This window comes from Ambystoma mexicanum, chromosome 8 (genome assembly GCF_040938575.1).
Source record: "Ambystoma mexicanum isolate Mex_15411 chromosome 8, UKY_AmexF1_1, whole genome shotgun sequence".
NCBI lineage: Eukaryota > Metazoa > Chordata > Amphibia > Caudata > Ambystomatidae > Ambystoma > Ambystoma mexicanum.
In genome coordinates, this window is record NC_090929.1 from 999,687,174 (window position 1) to 999,706,289 (window position 19,116).

A 19,116-nucleotide genomic window follows, 5' to 3' on the forward strand; every position below is an offset into this window, starting at 1 on the left:
CTCCTACAAGCATTAAAAGAAGCGCAGAAAGACAAGCCACAATCACATGGACACCTGAAATGCACACTGCTTTCACAACGTAAAAAGAACTGATATGCACAGCTCCCGTCCTAGCCACACCTGATTATGAGCAGGAATTTTCTCCTGTTTTCACATTCAAATGGAACACTGATGACCGCAGTACTGACACAAAACATCCTTGGGCCACTAGCATACTACAGTGGCACTCTTGACTCAGTAATGCAAGGTCATTTTTCATGCAAGCAGGCTCTTGCAGCCGCTGCCTTCGCAATTGAAAAGAGTTCTACAATTGTGATGGGATGTTGCATCACATTGTTCGTGGAACATTCCTTGTTTGCAATACTCGAATGATCCAAATCCACCTTCACAACACAAAGAGCATCAGTTTATGAGATAATCATCTCAAGCCCAAATATCCACCTAGTACGTTGCAAAGCAGTGAACCCAGCCACATTCCTCACAGAGCCATGCACAATGGAGGATATGCAAAACCATGATTGCGCCACTTATGAGGGGGAACGAGATGACATTCCCAAGGCAAATGAAAACGCATTGAGTGTGGGGGAAGTGTTCTTTGTAAACAGATCAGCATCTATTTGTCCAGAACTGGTGAAAAACATGTTGGCGCAGCAGTAGTGAGATTGGAGGAGGGTGAATATTAGTTTCTGGTACAAAAACACTTACCATTGCACTATTCGGCCCAACCAGCAGAATTGGTGGTACTAATTGAGCCCTTCATGCAGCAAAAGGGTGTGTAGTAACCATATATTCCGATTCAGGAGATGTAATCACCAGGGTACATACTGGATTATCTCGGTGGAGAAGAGGGGGTTCAGAATAGCTGATGGGTCCCGAGTACAACATGCTGAGTTAGTAAATGAATTGATAAAAGCCCATGCAGAACCATCAGTAGTGGCCTTGGTAAAATGCCAAGCTCACACCAACAACAGTGGCGAAATATCATGGGGGAACACAGCAGCTGAAGACGCTGCAAAGCAAGCAGCTTACTTTCAAAACCAACCAACCACAGAATGTGTGCTAAAAGGTAGAGAAGAAGAGCCAAAAGGAGAGGGATACAACGCACTGCCAATAGCACAAATAGAACTCCTAAAGAAAGTGCCACTGGTAGAACAAGAACTCTGGGCAAAACGGGGATGCATGCAGTCACCCACAGATCTCCTATGGAGTCAGGACAGGACAGGGAAGGTGGTAATGCCTATAGAACTGTTGCAAATAGCTTTTCAACAATTGCACTTTCCCACCCACACTTCAAAGCAGCATATAGCTGCAGACATCCAGAAGGATTGGTTCATTCCAAACCTACAGGAATACCTTACCAAATTGGCCATTGAATGCATCACATGTCAAACATTTAATTCAGGAATGACTCTCAGAACATTGCCCCGCCCCATCGGACCTTTCAGTGAACTGCACGTTGATTATGCAGACATGGATAGGTGCAATGGGGCAAGATACTTGATAGTGGTGGTCTGTCCCTTTTTGCGCTGGGTGGAGGCAGGGCCCTGCGCCTACCCAGATGCAAAGTGTGCTGCAAAATTCCTAGTAAGAGAAGTGTTCCTGCGGTGGGGTATATGCGATGTTATACGCTGTGACAATCGGATGCATTTTGTAAATGACCTTTTCAAAGAAGTAACAACCTTATTAGGAATAAACATAAAATGTGTTCAATTTACCACCCACAAACAAATGGAGTGGTCGGGAAAATCAGCAGCCTTCTTAAAAGTAGACTGTCCAAATTCTGTCACACCCTCAAAAAGAACTGGGTCTATTGTCTCCCACTGGTCTTATTTCAACTGCACACACAGCCCAGCAAAGACCACCATTTGTCCCCTCATGAAATAGTGACTGGCAGAAACATGCAAACACCACTGTACTGGTGAGAAGAATGTCCGATGCACATAGAACTGCAACAATTGTAGGCGAGGAATTCAAGGAGTACCTCATGCAACTCACAAGAGCAGTAAGAATAATTGCATAAAAAGTAGACCCAACATTCACAAGGGAAAACGAAACAGATACCTCCACTGCCTCAGGTGACAGCCCAACAAAACCTTTTATGTCTGGGGAACTGGTTCGCAGTTTTGTAAGAAGGTGGAATCCACCCAGATTTCATGCAAAGTAGTGTTAGGAAGGCCCATGATAGTGTGACACCAGTAAATGCACAGGAAAATGAGCAGGAAGTGACAGTGCCCTGGAGTAGCAGTGAGAAGAGGCAGAACACAGGGATCATAACAGCACAAGAGTAATGCAATTATTTAAGCAAAAATGTATATATAGATATAAACTGAGCAAGGTATATTGAAATTTGAAAATTGATGTTTGATTATGCTTCCTTTCCATGCTTTGCTCTGTTTCCCTATCTTTCTTTCATCTTATTCACACCGAACCTTTATTTAACCCATTATGTCCCATTCTGTAGGTGCAACAATGGTGGAAAGGATGGCACTCTCTACTACTAGACGTGAGTTAGATAGCGGTAGGAATGAAATAAGTGCCACTAGAGCGTATTCGTACGACTGCGGGTTGTACTTCACTGCAATAGTTTTTTCGATTATTTTGCTAAGTATGGGAATGTATTGGAGTATATCCTTTTTTGTTGCAGACATTAAAGAAGTGGGGGAAGGGGCAAACATGATACCAGAAGGGGAAAACTAATATGGGACCACAACACAGAGCCAAACCTCACGGCTCTACACAAGAACTACACAAAAGTAGCACCCCGACCTGGGATAGTTGTAAGTAATGAAAGTGAAATAGTAATATATGTACAAAATGATGATTTGTCGGCTCTACCTCAAATGTTGAAATTGTGTATACTATGTCTCCCACTGTCACGCCAAATGGTCTCTCAAGCCCCCAATACTGGCAGTTTGGTAGTAACACCAATGTAAACTCGGATACAGGTATTATTCCTATTTATCACCAAAACCCAATGAATGTACATAGAATCCCAGGTGTTGATAAACAGTACAGAAGGTCATTTGCTGGCAGTAAAATTGAATTAATGAGTAGACGAAAGAGGTGAGCACAACAGCACAAATACGATGCATATCATTGGTTGGACCAGTCTAACAAATGGTACTCTGACAGGAGTACTACAGGGAGACAGGCCACGAATGGTAGCTGTTATGTATATTCACTAATACCTCATACGACAGGGATGCTTAAGGTATTGGTACCTCGGGAGACCCTAATAGTAGAAGCCCAATGTCTCCTTCATCTCACACTATGTAGAATCAGGAGCACCTTCCAAGCTAACACAATACAACGACAACTTCTTCCTCCAGATGAGAAAATCTGCAAGAACAAACCAAAAGGTGCAACTTGTTTCAAGGAGCCGGCTTTTGCAGTCAAAGGAACATTGTTTTCGAAAAATAAATGGCAAGATGCAACCTCCATGTGCAAAGCTTGTCGGATGAGAGGCTGAAATGGATGGACGACACATGTGCTCAGACCTGGAATCAACATATCACAAAGCTGACATGGGTCACTGTACTTGAAAAACCGATTAAGATCCAGCACGAAGAAAAATTTGAACTTTGCTTTCATGGGGAAGTGCCCATAGGATCGAACACTGGCTGCAACAAGAACCTCGTCATCCCTGACATGAGGAAAGGAACTGCGGCCTTGATGGATCACTACTGGGTGTGTGGAAACAGACATACTTGCACCTCCCGTCATCATGGAGGGGCTACTGTGCTCTGGCAATGCTGCACTCTGCACTACTGGTGATTCTGGAGAAGCAAGCACATCAAGGGGCAAGGGGTGCTCAACAAACAGCAACTGGCGCCCCAACCAACGAATGAAGAACCCCCAATCTATGATATACCGACAGAAGACAAGCTGCAAGATCAAGTATCGCGCAAAAAGAGAGCATCCAACTACCTCTCTAAAGACTCTTCTGACCTCTTGGCACAGATCCCTGATGAATACAAACTTTTCAACTCCGCAGAGACATTTTTTGCATCACTGATTCCCAGCATCCAAGCACAAGCAAACACCAAGTAGCTCCAGATAATCCGCTGGGAGCTGATCCAACTGGCCAATGACACTGAGGAAGGGTTCAATGTCAGCAAGGTAGAACTAAGGTAGAACTAAGAGTACTGAAACTAATGACGATAAAAAAAAAACACTACGTCTTGGACCACCTCACAGCAATGGAGGGCAGTGTTTGCCCAAAAAATCTGGAGTGCATGTTGCACTTTCATACCTTCTTCAGATGCTGGTCACGGGACACTTTCACATGTAATTGCTGCAGTAGACAAACTCTAAGTGAGAATGAATAAAGAAGGTGGTGTCCAGCCCAGTGACTGGTTCAGCGTGGCATTCAACTGGGTACGGTCCTGGCGCGGGACTGCAATGAAGCTACTGGTCCCCATAATCGTCTTCCTCTTGCTGATCTTCTGTGTGTGTTGTACCCCAAGAGGAAGCGATAGAGACTGTGCACACTTTTCTCACCCACCAGGCGACCCAACAAAGAGTCCCAGCGGGGATTATTGTGGAACTTCTGATTATTGCTCTACAAAAATACTTTTTTGTATATGCAGGTCAGTTCTATCTTCATTTGCACCAAGCCTGGCTATTCTCTTCATGGCCGCCTTTAAAGAGCAGTTTGTACTTTCAGAAAATAACCACTTTCAACCACAGATTAGAAAGTGGTTTAGATATATAGACAATGTCATCTTCATCTGGCAAGGGAGCCTTGAGTCCCTAAAAGACTTCTTCATGCATCTCAACAACCTGCACCCTACCATAGAGTTCCCCATGGAGTATAACAATACATCGATCAACTTTCTGGACCTACGGATCAAAGCATTGGGACACCTTGCTTGCAAGTTATACAAAAAAAACACAGACGGAAACACCACTCTACATTTCACATGCTTCAACCCCGGGTCGCTAAAAGAGAACTTACCTTACAGTCAGTTCCTTCGGCTTAGACATAACTGTACGGCAGTCTCAGAATACCACCTGCCCGCGAACAGGCTAGCCAGCGACCTTAGGGAAAGAGGTCACCTGAAAAAACTGGTATCGCATGCTTTTAAGAGAGCAAGATTTACACCTAGGTAGAGCCTGCTGGAGCCCAAAAGCACAAGTCAAACAGGAGAGAGGATTACGTGTGTCACCATGTACAGTACACAATCGTTTGCCGTTAAAAAAGCATTCCTGAAATACTGGCCAATGATTCATACCTGCCTTCCAAATATAGGTAAACCATTATTTGCCTTCAAGGGGTCAAGGAATTTAAAGGATCAATTGGTACATTCATCGAGCCAAATGAAGTTAAACACTAGCGACCGGGTTCTCTGCCCCCTTGTGGGTCATTTGCCCTGCGGAAACTGCAGAGCCTGTCAATTTACATAAAAGACTACTCATTTTCAAATTGAAAACAGTTCCTGGGACATACGATTCATGTCTAATTGCAAAACCAGTAACGTGGTGTACTGTATTGAATATCTGTGTGAACTTAGGTATGCAGGGCAGACCACTAGGCCATTCCATACAAGAATGAATGAACACTGGTCAAGAATTTGGTGCACAAACCACTCAGCACCTAGGGTATCCCACTACATTGAACTATTACACTCACTTGATGATATCAAATGGTGGATACTCGATGTGGTCAAAAACAGCCTTAACACCCAGAGAGCACTGTCCAACAAGGAATCTAGATGGATTAATCACCTACAAACTCTGGAAAATCGAAAGGGCTCATTGAAGAAATACCTCTGTACTACTTGCCCTCCTAACCATTTGTCTGTAGTTTCCTCCATTCTCTCCAGTGGCCTCTAAATCCAATGAAACCCTTCTTCACTTCTTTGTAAGTGCTGTATTCATGCATCTACCTTGCCATCCATGACAGGGCCCCAATAGCATCAGTTCCTCCTATATCCTGTCACTCCATCATAGAGGTATATTTCCTCTACCGCTCCCAAGTGTGGCGAGATGTTACTATTGTTTTCTTCTCCACACACTGTGACTACCTGCACCATTAGATTCACATGCAGGCAGGGCTCTGAGATGTGTCTACCTGCACTAAGGCACTCTGTGATACACTATCGTAATGTGTTTTTCAGCCGGCCCCCATGCAGTTCCTACGCTGCCCACTGCAGCCTGTCGCGCACTTCCATTTATACAGCCTTTTTTGCCGCAGCGCGTTTACCTCACAACCACAGCAAACATGGAACAGACCCGTCGCCGCTAGCAAGCGAAGTGAGACACGCCATTGTGCCACTCACCAGAGGTAAACTGTGCAGCCCAGACTACCCCTGTATAATTTCCTGATCTGGATTCTTTGATGCCCTGAGATTCTGCTTTGTGTGTATACTCCGCAGCCCAGCATATTCCTTCTGGGACATGCGCCTATGCCACACAGAGCACGGAAACCCTCAGCAGCTTTTGTCATGGACGTCATATGCTTGTACTTCCGAGCTACACGCTGTGAATCTCTGGCAGACAGACGCGCCCCTGCACACGACCTGATTTTCTTCACCAGGTAGGATGGCATGTGTTTTTCGCACATTGCATTCTAGTGTGGAGCCCCTTCAGTTCATGAGGGCTTATAGTGTGTTTCCCCCTTCTGTCCCCATGTCCTCTCTATACAGTTGGTATACTACAGTCTTAAAAACACTGAGCAATTGTCTACCATACATCATTTTGCCAGTCGGTGACCAGTATATCTTCCAACCTACCTGAGCTTCCCAATACACACAAAATTGTGAGTTCTGACTCTAAATATGAACACTCTGCATGTGACCCACTTTCACTTTTTGGTGAGCATGCACTTTTCCTTGTGCATTGTGTCTTTATGTAGGACCCACGGGAACTGGTGCACCTCTTCTCCTTGCCTTGTTCAATACACTCTCTGCCTCCACCAGTTGTTTTTAACCCTTGTCTTTTTTTAAATCACATGCATGCTCTGGCAGCCTTCTTTACTTTTAACTTCCTGTACTGGTCCTGCAACCTATCACTCTCCCAGGTTGGACTCCTTCCAGCCTATCCACTTGCGTACTTCGGGCGCATACTAACTTGATAGTTGCTATATTCCTGACCAGACAGCTCCCCATTTTCTCTTTTTTTCCTCAGGGGTCCCCCTCACCCCCATTGCACATCTGACTCTGGTCCTGAGGATGCCAGATATTCCATCATAACGCCAAGGCGTAGCCTACCCCTACGTCAACATCCAGTTATGCATGAGTGGTGCACATGTCAAGAACCACACAGGTGCCACACGTAGACCACGAGTAGATTCGAAAGACATTGAGCTCTACTTAATAGTAGAATGATATAACTATTAAGACAATTTCTCCAAACTATATATAAAATTCTTGTACATGCTACGAGAAACTGATTAATCAATGACTAGATTTTGGTCATGATGCTTTGCTTTATTCATGTAATTTTTGTCCTGCAATTTGCTTGTCGATGTACTTAAAATAATGCATGGTTCTAAAATACCAATTGTATTTATTTTAGACCTTTCCAATTTCCTTTTCCTTCATCTTTACTTCTTTCTATTACTGATTTTGACTTTAGGCTTCTTGATTTACTATTGCCTACTTAACATTTGTTTGTATCTAGAAATTGTCACTCTAGAATCTGTTTAATTTTGTTAGATAAAGAAATTAATAACATGAAATTTTAATCCAGATATATGCTGAGTGTCCAGTATAGAGTGTTTTTGCTCCAATAGATTTGAGAGCCGCCATGAAGACACAATAGTATGTGTTATTTAATAACACATAATGATAGCTTCCCGTTGAGTAGAGAGCCATCACACGAACACCACACTAGGTAGTAAATAGATGCACGTAGCCAGGAGTGATCCATTTTCAGCCATTGTATATTGATACAGCGCACAGTGAATCACTTCACTGTTAGAGTTTGCATATTTTCCTGCTGGGACACAACTAATTGTCTGATCTTCTGTGTGTGTCAGTTAGGGGTTCGATGCTGTGCAGAAGCGATTCTAGTAGTGCGATAATGATGGTGACTATAGGCAAGCAAAATAGTAATGGGAAAATGCCTCACGATATTAGGGAAGCCCATGTGCAAACTGGTGAGAGTGATGAGCCCAAATACCGCATGGTGGCAATATATAACACAGGGGATGTAGTAGATAATTACTATCACATGACCATCAAACAACCCCTAGATCTAGAGAATTACAAGGAAGTATGGGTCGACCTGGACAGGGATGGGGGCTGTATTTACATGCCATGCACCCCTGGAGAGTATGCACAGCGTGGGGAGAGCCTCAGAAATGCGTGTAGAGCTTGGATGCCAATAAAAGGAACCCCTGCCTGGGATGAGGCAGTAAAAAGGGCAGAGGAACATAGACATACTGGGGGAGTATATTTGTTACTCTAGTAGTAACGAAAGGGGGGAATGTTGGGGAGAGGTGGTCTTTCCACCCCCCTAACCATTCCCGCACAAGATGAATCCCATGTATACTAAAGGGGGGGAGACGTCCCCTTTCTCTCCTGTATGTAACCCATACTAACCACCCTCTAATCACTAACAAAAGACTAATGAATAACCATGTCTTTCTGAAGCTCAAACACTCCATTTTGTGACATACTGGATGCCATCTTTTACCAGGCCCGAAAATGATCTCTTCAAACCTGTCTCTGCCCAGCACCTCGCACAAGCCGCCCAGGCCACCCCGGCTTCCTGCCAGCTCTGTACAAGTCCTGTTCTCACAGAAGTCCAACCATTCATTGTTGCAACATTTAGCATCACCATGGGGAAGATGAGCTCACTGCACTGTGTGAGACCGGATCAGGCCTCAGCCCCAGAACACATCCATCTCCACTAACCTGCCTGTGCTCCCTCGACCCCCGCCCTGCCAGTCCACAGTCCACTAGGACCATTCCCCTCTGCTCTTTGATACAGATGCACATCTGACCCCTAGCAGTGACCAGAAGAGGACACCCACAATAGCACTAATCCCCTGTGCCAATATATCCTCTATAAAAATAATTAATATCCATCCGTATCATGAGGCATCAGGTAGAACAAACCCTTCAAGATGGGCACCTGGGTCTGGGGCATTGTGTTTTATGAACGTTTGGGTACAGAGGGTAGAATGTCCAATTAACCTGTCAGCGAACTCTGAAAGCACTCCCATTCATGCCAAACATTTATGCCTGCCATTTGTCTCATGTCCTCGGATCCTGTAATCGTAGTTGAGATAGTTAGTAATACTGCCCTCCACTGACTTGACCTTCACTCCGCGAAGATGAGCCCAGCTGACCCACGTGACGCGGGATCGACACCCCAGCAGCAGCTAATCCAACATGGTCACCCATATGGATACATACTGTATCGTTGTGTCTCACCAATTGTATCGCAGAATTGTGTACCTATAGTATGGCGTCACTAGTGACGTGTTTTACTTTTTTTATTTGGATCTTAAAACAACAAAAGTAAACAGCCGACATGCTCCATTACACAGAACAATACAACATAAAATCTGAATCAATATTATTAAGAGCAATAAAATCATCTCAAGAAATAATCTTTTTATATAAAAATAAAGATTTTCAATTTCTCCAATTCATTAAGCTTTTTACAGAATAACATTTTCCAAGTTTAAACTATCCATAAATCCTACAAGGGCTGCAACCAAGGAGGTAGTACAACCTGCCAGGCATGTTTTCCAGAATTTGTCATCATTGCCACTGTAAGGTTGTGTCCAGCCCATGTGTTTTTTAGAAAAAGACCGTACTTTTCCCTTGGAGGACTGTACAGTGTGTAACCAAGTGGAAGCGGGGTTCATAGACCTTCCCCAGATACTTGCCCATATTTGCTCAGGATTTTGCTAGTGGGGTACATGTTTGATTTGAATTTTAGAAATCACTGTCTAATATTTCTATTTGGATATCTCAGTAAGTAAGGGGCAGTACTTCCCAATGTGTTGTATTCTAACTTAAGATGGCTCAGGGATTGATATGCATGCAGTTATTCTAGCGTCTGTAGCCAATCATTTCTATATAATTTCTTTTTTTAAACATTTTTTTATTTGGTTTTATTGAGCATTTTTCAATCAAACATTGGTACCATTCCAACATATGGTCATTAATTATAAATGAGAATCGAACTGTCAGGAACAACCCTCCCGCCTCCACCCTCCCCCCGCAATGTTCAATCGGGACAATTTTGTTCTTTCTTCTAGTACACCAGGTGAGAACATTTGGAATCATCGACCAGATGGCTGGGCAGCAGTTATCTGTATGCTTCGAGGAATGGCGCCCACTACATTTCCCTCCCAGGTGAGATGAGTGACGTGGTTTTGACTTATAATGTGCTGCCGTGTAATGTTTGGCACAGGGCTCTCTGGGCAGCAGAGGTCTCTGCATGCACAACATACTTATATACATTTGTTTTACTTGCAATCCAGCTCCTGGTCTCATTCCCTAGCGGGTGTGTCCATCATTGTGTACACTGGGTGTTGGGGAATGGGTCCCTCCACCAATGAAGCCTAAACAACAAAGCAGGGCACCAGAAACGGAGACCCACACTGTATCACCAGCAGGGGGAAAAGAAGCAGGGAACGCGGCAGAGGAATCGGCCAGAGGCGTGACACACGGCAGCAGGGATATGGAGTGGGATCAGAACCCTGAGCTGCGAACAAGCAGCTGTGGTCAGTGCGCCACATGGTGGAGAGTTGCCGACTCCCTCGCTGCAGACACAACATCAGAGCTCCCTGTCAAGGCATAAAAAACGTGAGGCTCCCCGTCGAGAGCACCACCATGTTCTAGAGCCCTCAGCAAGAGGCTGGCTTGCAGTTGGCGTGCCCCACGCAGGCAAGACAGCCACCACCAGGATTTTGGAGGGACGGTGGACCTCTGCCAAGATTAGCGTGTCAGAAAAGTCCAGGAAACCACAAACCCACGACGCAACGGGTGAGCGCACAGAGGACACGCAGGTCATTGGATCCGTGCCCCCACCTCCCGAGTCGCACCAGGCTCACACACTTACCTGAGCCCCACACCAGATGCCCACCACTATAAAGCTAACCCTGCAAGGAAAAATCAGGAAACCCTAGCAACAAGGGTACTCCACACCCACTCCCCGGAACCCATAACCGTCCCGGCTCACGCAGCAAACATCAGGGGCAGAGCCAAGCAGGCAGGTGCCCTGAAGAGGCCACAAACCCGCTGCCGGGCAGGCACTAAGGGAGCAGAATCACGCACAAGGCCCGGATACACACCCCAGTGGGCAAATAAGGAGACCCCTGTGAGAAAAGAGGCACTTCCCTCGGAAGGCCCGCACCCAAGGAACATACCCAATGCCAGGAAATAAGAGGAGAACCACTAGCAGCAAGCGCATACCCTCTGTGAAAGGCAGTGACAGCCCCATACAGCGCTTCTGGCAGAGGGACCTGCAACTCCAGCACAACCAAAGCAAATCACAGGAACTCTAGGGCACCCCAGAGAGCAACGCTGGCAACCCACCCCTCAAAATGGCTGCCTCTTATGCAGACATACAGGCACAATTCCTTGAATTCCAAGACAAACTCACCACCACGTTCCAAACTCAATTTGCGGCATTCATAGGGGAAATGAAGCAGTCAATCTCAGAAATTCGAAAGACATTTCGGCACTGGAGGAAAGAACAGACACCACATAGAGGGCCCTACTGGAAGTAGTAGAGGACACTCGTTCAATGGATATGGCATTGGACGCCTGGCCAGAGTGCCCCAAAATGTGGAACTACAATGCGAGGACCTGGAAAACAGGTCTTGCAGATCAAACATCTGCTTACGAAACATGCCGGAAGCAGAGACGCAGACCTGAACTCCACGGCCAAACACATCTTTGTGGATCTCCTGGAAACAGAGGGGTCCGGGGACATCCCAATTGACAGAATTCACAAAACGGGCGCCAAACGTCAGGATCCAGGGTCACCGGCAAGGCATATGGTAGTCGCTCTCGCAAGATACACTCAGAAACAAGCCATACTACGGACATCCGTCTGGCGTAACCCATAACATTCAATGGAGCCGAAATCTGCCTATTCCAGGACCTGGCTGTCATGCTTCCCTGTTCCTGGCGGCTCGCTGATCATGTTTCCCATTTTAAACTTTTCAGGTTGTTTCCCACCCCAAGATGGCATACGAACATTCGCATCATGTGATGAGATCATCATGCAAACGTGCCTCCAGCCATCCAGCTATTCGGAAATAAGTAGCACTCTGTTTTGGGACTCCTTGCATTGCAATTGCCTTTTTTTGCGGAATGCTAGTTTCCTTGCCTTTCCTTGCCTTGCGATCCTCGCCTTGTGAAATTCCTCTCTAGTCCCTCGCTCTTGGTTTCCTTGACTCTCTCTCTCTGGTTTCCCGCTCTGCTATCACCGCTGGGTTAGCGGCTGCCTCTTACCTTCCTTGCCTTCACAGGTTCGCCCATGTCTGGTTTCAAGCTCCTGGCTGCTGGACGCCTACGGCAGCACAGCCATCTCTTGCTTACCCCTGTGTGCCTTTCTGTTCGTCCGCTTTGTTTTTTGCTGCCTTCTCGCCGGCTTCGGCTGACATCGTTTCTCACCTTTCTCATTCTGCTCACCCGTGGAATCCTCCATAGCACAGTTCCCGCTTCTCATCCTGGGAATTGGAGTCTACCACTACTCATCTCTAGGAGTCTACTTGGACCTAATACATACCTGGGAGGCTTCTCTTCCCTTCAGGGTTTTTTCTACCCTCAAGGTTTTTTTTCCCTGGGACCTGGCTCTCTGGGTGGCCACGTGCCCACCTGTTTCTAGCAATTGGGTTGCCCAGTGGCTACCTGGAAGGACAAGCCTTACTTCTTCGCAGCAAAGGATATAAAAACTAAAGAGGTAAGGGCTGACACTGGCAGTTTGCAATGCCAAAATAAAAAGAAGAAGAAAGCCATGGAAACAGCACAGGAGCTTGTGGGTGCTGTTCAAGGACTGTGCCTAGAGGTCCAGAACCTGAAAACGGAGAATTCGGTTTTGCGTCAAGCCTTGGTTCAAACGGATCCAACTACGTACCAGGCTCAGTGCCGGGGTCCACCCATTGAGAAATATGGCAGAGAACCAAAGAAGTACAAGGAGTTCCTAGACGCCTGTACAGTGGCATTCACCTTTAGACAGGCCGCCTTTCCCACTGAACGCTCTCGCATTGGTTTTGTGATCTCCCACCTGACTGGGAGTGCTTTGCCCTGGCCCATCCCTCTGGTGGTGTCTAATAACCCACTACTCAACGATTTCTTCTTCTTCTTCTTCTTAATTACCGAATGCGTGGGCGGACCCACGCATGCGCTTCCCCATCCAATAGGATGATGTGCACCAACCCACCAATCAACACATAGCCCACATAAACTCACAACTCCTCCCACCGCCCCGTCTGTCTCACAATATACAACAACACACTGCTCCTCCTCCTCCCTCTCACCCCGTCACCTCCCAGCAAACCCTTCCCACTCATCTCAGCCACACCCAGCGCAGAGAGCTTCATAGAGGCCTTTGCTGGTATCTTTGACCGTTCTGAGCTCACCTACACTAAACAGTATTTGTTCTTGGATTTCACTCAAGGTACCCTGGATGTCCTTACCTACATGACCAAACTCAAACAGCTACCCCACCATACGGCCTGGCCAGAAGAAGCATGTGTTACTTTGTTCAGGAGAGGCTTATCAGACGAACTGAAAGACGAGCTCGCCCGGATACAAAGACCCATTTCCTTCGAGGACTTCAGATAGACTACCGTCTTCAGGAGAGAAGCAAGAGCGAAGGCATGCTAGGAGCCAACCTCCTCATATCTTCCCACCTCCCTCAGTCTCAGCATCAAAGACCAAGGAGGAGCCCATGAAGATAGGAACAGCTCAGGCCTTTGACCAGCGAAGAAAGAACAAGACGGAGGAAGAACCACCTGTGTATGGATTGTGCATCCAGCGAACACCTGGTCAAGGATTTCCCGTTGGCCCCTCTATGCAGGTCCGGAAACAACAGCTCGTAGTTGGGACCTACGCTTGGGAGTTCATGACTTGTCCCAAGATTAAGGATTCAGGATGGCCTTCCAAGACAGAACTTTTAATTCTTCGGATCTGCTTGTCTATTCCCAGACAGGAGGAGATAACCACGCTAGCTATGGTAGATTCAGGGGCTGCTGGCCTATTCCTGGACCAGGAATGGGCCAGCCGGATGAAGGTTCCCATCGAAAGAAAGGACTTTGCTGTGCAAGTTGAAGGCATTGATGGTTTGCCATTGACCAGCGGACCCATCCAGAGCCATAATGTGCAGATTACCATGACGGTTCAGCAACACAAGAAAGAGCTCCGCTTGGACCTGATTCGGACGGCGCATTACCCAGTGATCGCAGGTATACCTTGCTTGTCTCAACACAACCCCTACATAAATTGGTCAGCCAGGACTCTATTCTTGGGATCGGAGCAATGCATGCAGTCCAGTATGACCGACTCTCAAGGTATATCCAATTAAATTTTTACAAATTCATCCACATTGGTGTCTTTCGTAGCTTCCATTCGTCCTGCTAAATACGCTCTATATTAGGACATCTTTGGATTGGATGAACAAAAGACCTTGCCACCCCATAGGGAAGACGACTGTGCCATAGACCTTCTCCCAGGCTCTATGGTTCTCTTCAGCAGAATGTTCCTACTCTCTCCAGTGGAAAAGAAAGCCCTACGTAAGTATCTCGATGAGCATTTGCATAATGGTCTCATTACAGAGTCCAAATCTGCTGGAAGGCGCCCTTCTTTTTTGTTCCCAAGAAGGACTCAACCGAATTTTGACCCTGTCTTGACTATCGAGGACTGAACAAGATCACCAAGAAGGCTAAGTACCCTCTGCCGCTAATCTCTGATATCCTGGAAGCAGCCCATACTGCAAGAATAGTTACCAATTTAGACCTTTGGGGAGCCCACCATTTGATCTGAATAAAAAAAGGAGACGAATGGACGACCACCTTTCGGACGCCCTTTGGACACTACCAATGCCAGGTGATGCCTTTCGGCTTAGCCAACTCCCAAGTAATTTTCCAGAGGTATATGGATCATGTCTTCGTTGATTTGCTTATGAACGTAGTCGTGGTATACCTTGACGACATTTTAGTGTTTTCAAACACCCAGGAAGAATATGACAAGCATGTACGCCAAGTGTTGGAGAGGTTCCAGACCCAACGTCTAAAGGTCAAGTTGGAGAAATGCCAGTTCGATGTACCCTCGGTACCTTATTTGGGTTACATTCTGTCCAGGAATGGTGTCTATAGACCCAAGGAAAGTATCAGCAGTACTCCAGATGCCGGCTCCCCAATCGATTAAAAAACTCCAGAGTTTTCTTGGCATGGCTAACTTCTTTCGAAGGTTAATCAGAAACTTCACAGATACCGTTCTTCCTTTGACCGCTCTACTAAAAACAAATACCAAGTTTGTCTCATCTGATGTTGCTGAAAAGGCCTTTGAGGATTTGAAACGGTTGTTCACGTCAGCACCCATGCTAAGACAGCCCGACCACCAGCGTGTTTTATCTTAGAGTCGGATGCCTCTGATTCAGCTGTAGGTGCCGTACTAAAGCAACGATTTGGAGACCATGAAGACCATTGTGTGGCTTTTTTTTTCCAAGACACTGTCCGTTGCAGAGCGTAATTATTCATTCCTGGAAAAAGAGCTGCTTGCCATCAAATTGACATGCTCAGAGTGGAGACACCTACTCCTTGGAGCTCAACAACCCACAGAGATACAGACTGATCACTGGAATCTGATGGCCTCACTACGAATGTCAGAACAGCAGGCAGGCCCGTTGGGCACTTGCTCATTACGCCCTAGTGATTACCTATATTCCCAGAACCAAGAATGTAATTGCAGATCTGTTATTCCGGAATGGTCACACCAGTATGGAAAGGATTTCACAATGAAGTATGTTTCCAACTACTTCTTTCGTGTTTGCCATTGAGACTTGGCTTCAACAACTCCAGGATGACATGATCAGTGACCCACCTGCGGAAGACCTCAAGGATTCACTTACCTTCCGGGATGGTTTATTCCACCATTGTTCCACGATCTAAGTGCCTACTACAGCTTTCCGGCACAGAATTCTACAATTACGCCATGGTTCATTGGTAGCAGACCATCAGGGCCACAAGGCTACCCTGGAGCTTATCCGACGGTACTTTTTGTGGCCTAAGCTGTCCAAGGATGTGAAGCTCTGTCTGAGCCCAAAACAAGTGCCCCGTCAGTTACCTGTAGGACAACTCTGTTCTCCTACTTTGCCTACTCAACCCTGGCAAAATATATCCACCGACTTTATCGTCGACCTTCTGTTGTCCCAGGAGTGCACCATTACTATGGTTACTGTCGATACTTGCACCAAGCTAGCTCATATCTCTGGTCTAAGAAAAATCCCTTCAGCGGAGGAGATGAGTATGTTTTTTCTGAAGCATGTTTTACAGCTGCACGGGCTTCCAGACTCCATAATATCTGGTCAGGATGTGCAGTATATCTCCAGGTTTTAGGGAGCCATGTGCAAGAAACTAGGCATCTCCGGAAATATGTCTTCTGGCTACCCTGAAACCAACTGCCAGATTGAACGGCTAAATCAGACTCTCAAGCAATACCTGCAATGTTTCACCAATCCTTCCCAGGATAACTGGATGTCTCGTTTACCATTTGCAGAATTTTCCTATAATAACACTATACACTCTGCCATAGACAAGTCGCCTTTCTTCTGTTCTTATGGGTTCCATCCCACCTGGTTGTCGAGATTCACCTTCTTGATTACCCCAGTTCCTTCCATGGAACAGCATCTGGAACATCTTTGCAAGATACAACAGACCATCCAAGCTCTAAAGGACTCACAAGTCAACAATAAGAAGTATGCTGACCGCAAAAGAAGAGGAAATGAAGGGTATCAAAAGGGGAATTTGGTGTGGCTCTCCTCCAAGTACCTTCCCTGAAGGCTCAAACCCGGAAAGTTCTGCCCGAGGTACTTTGGTCCATTTTTAGTCCAATAAAAGAGTTCACCCTGAGGCTTATAGGCTGAAGCTACCTCAAACCTGGAGTCGGATCCACCCGGTGTCCCATATCTCCCTTCAAAAACCCTTTGAAGGAGGTACTCAAGACAACATTATTCCCCCTCGGGAAAACAGCACTGAGGAGTATGAGGTGAACAAAATCTGTGACTCCAGGTATAATCAGGGTGCTCTGCAGTACTTGATCGACTGGAATGTGTACTCTAGTGCTGAACGTTCTTGAGAACCATCAGGTTTTGTTCATGCCAACAGTCTGATTCACAAGTTCCATCTAAAGAACCCTTGGAAACTGAGAGGGTCCCGGTACAGAAGGGGTCACAATGTCATGCTTCCCCATTACTGGTGGCTCTCTGATCATGTTTCCCCTTTGAGACGTTATCGGGTTGTTTCCCATCCCAAGATGGCGTACGCACGTTTGTATTGCGTGATGAGATCATCACGCATGCGTGCCTCCAGTCATCCAGCTACCCGGAAATAAGTATCACTCTGTTTTGGGACTCCTTGCTTTGCAATTGCCTTTTTTTGCAGAATGCTAGTTTTCTTGCCTTTCCTTGCACGGCGATCCTCACCTTGTGAAATTCCTCTCTAGTCCCTTGCTCTTGGTTTCCTTGACTCTCTCTCTCTCTGGTTTCCCGCACTGCTACCCCTGCTGGGTTAGCGGCTGCCTCTTACCTTCCTTGCCTTCTCGGGTTCGCCCATGTCGGCTTTCAAGCTCCTGTCCACTGGACGCCTACGGCAGCACAGTCATCTCTCGTTTAGCCCTGTCTGCCTTGCGGTTCGTCCACTTTGTTTTTTGCTGCCTTCTCACCGGCTTCGGCTCGGCTGACATCGTTTCTCACCTTTCTCAGTGTGCTCACCCGTGTAATACTCCATAGCACAGTTCCCGCTTCTCTGTGCATCCTGGGAGTTGGAGTCTACCGTTACTTATCCTAGGAATTGGGGTCTAACGCTAATCATCTCTAGGAGTCTACTTGTAACTACTGCATACCTGGGAGGCTTCTCTTCACTTCTGGGCCCCCCCCCCCTCGAGGGGGTTTTTCCCTGGGACCTGGCTCTCTGGGTGGCCACAGTGCCAATCTGTTTCTAGCAATTGGGTTGCACAGTGGCTACCTGAAAGGACATGCCTCACCTCTTCGCAGCAAAGGATATCAAAACTAAAGAGGTAAGGGCTGACACTGGCGCAGTGAACCCTTCAGAAGAGAAAGGGTATGACGATAATAATTAAATGCCTCCAGGTCAAACAAATCAAATACAAGTGGACATTCCCCTTCAGACTCCTCTTCCAGTCGGAAGGACGCCAGCAAAGGATAACAACAAGGGAGGTAGGGATGCATATCCTGCACATCGAAGAAACAGAAGATCTCCCAGAAGGGAGGCACTCGTCAAGGCTTTCCCAACGCCCTAGGCCATGGGAATGGTCCCAAGTAAAGCCAAACCGCTGGCAACCCCAGTTACGGGGCCCACAACACCCAAATACCCATAAAGACAAGCGTGGCATGGATAACGCATCCCAATCAACCACAGAGGAACCAGGGCCTCGCGTCACCCCGCTAAAGACATAATTGCCCTAATTGGAAGCACTCGGGGATGGAGGCTGCAACTGGTCAAAAACTTGGAATCACGAAAGGGGCTTTAGGACGCCCCACAAGTTGGTCCTGGGAAGAACTGCGAGTCCAACTCCCGGGCACTGGGCCTCAGAGCCACATAGGTATTGTGACTCGCACCAGGGCAGAGGGGAGGGAGGGGGGAGAAGAGGCGTTGCGGGGGTCTATAGAGGGTGGGAGGGCTTGGGTGAATTTCAGGGGAGGGTCTGGGAGCCCAAGTTGGGGTGGGCTTCCGAATTAGTTCACACCGGTGCAGAAACTCAGAGATTGGCTACATACATCTAACACAAAGTTCAAGCTCCTATCACTTAACATAAGGGGGTTGAATACCCCTGTGAAGAGAAATAAATTGGAAAGGCTACATGCACTCCACACATATAGTTTCCCTCCAAGAAACCCACATTAAAAGAGTAGATAAACATCGCCTAAAGATCAGGCGATACCCGCAGATCTTACAAGCAAACG

General features: G+C 46.7%; 1 long non-coding RNA gene across 2 annotated transcripts in view; it reads left to right on the top strand.

Moving 5' to 3' along the window:
* The first annotated feature begins 6,218 nt into the window (after positions 1-6,218).
* The window catches only part of LOC138473705 (uncharacterized), a 228,982-nt gene continuing 216,084 nt past the window's right edge, over positions 6,219-19,116 (top strand). Inside the window, exons 1-3 of one of the 2 annotated variants that reach the window (XR_011268867.1) lie at positions 6,219-6,286; positions 6,378-6,538; positions 10,220-10,316. This is a non-coding gene — a long non-coding RNA (uncharacterized lncRNA). Of the gene's footprint in view, positions 6,287-6,377; positions 6,539-10,219; positions 10,317-19,116 lie in introns of those variants that run through there. The other variant, XR_011268866.1, reaches the window with a different exon arrangement.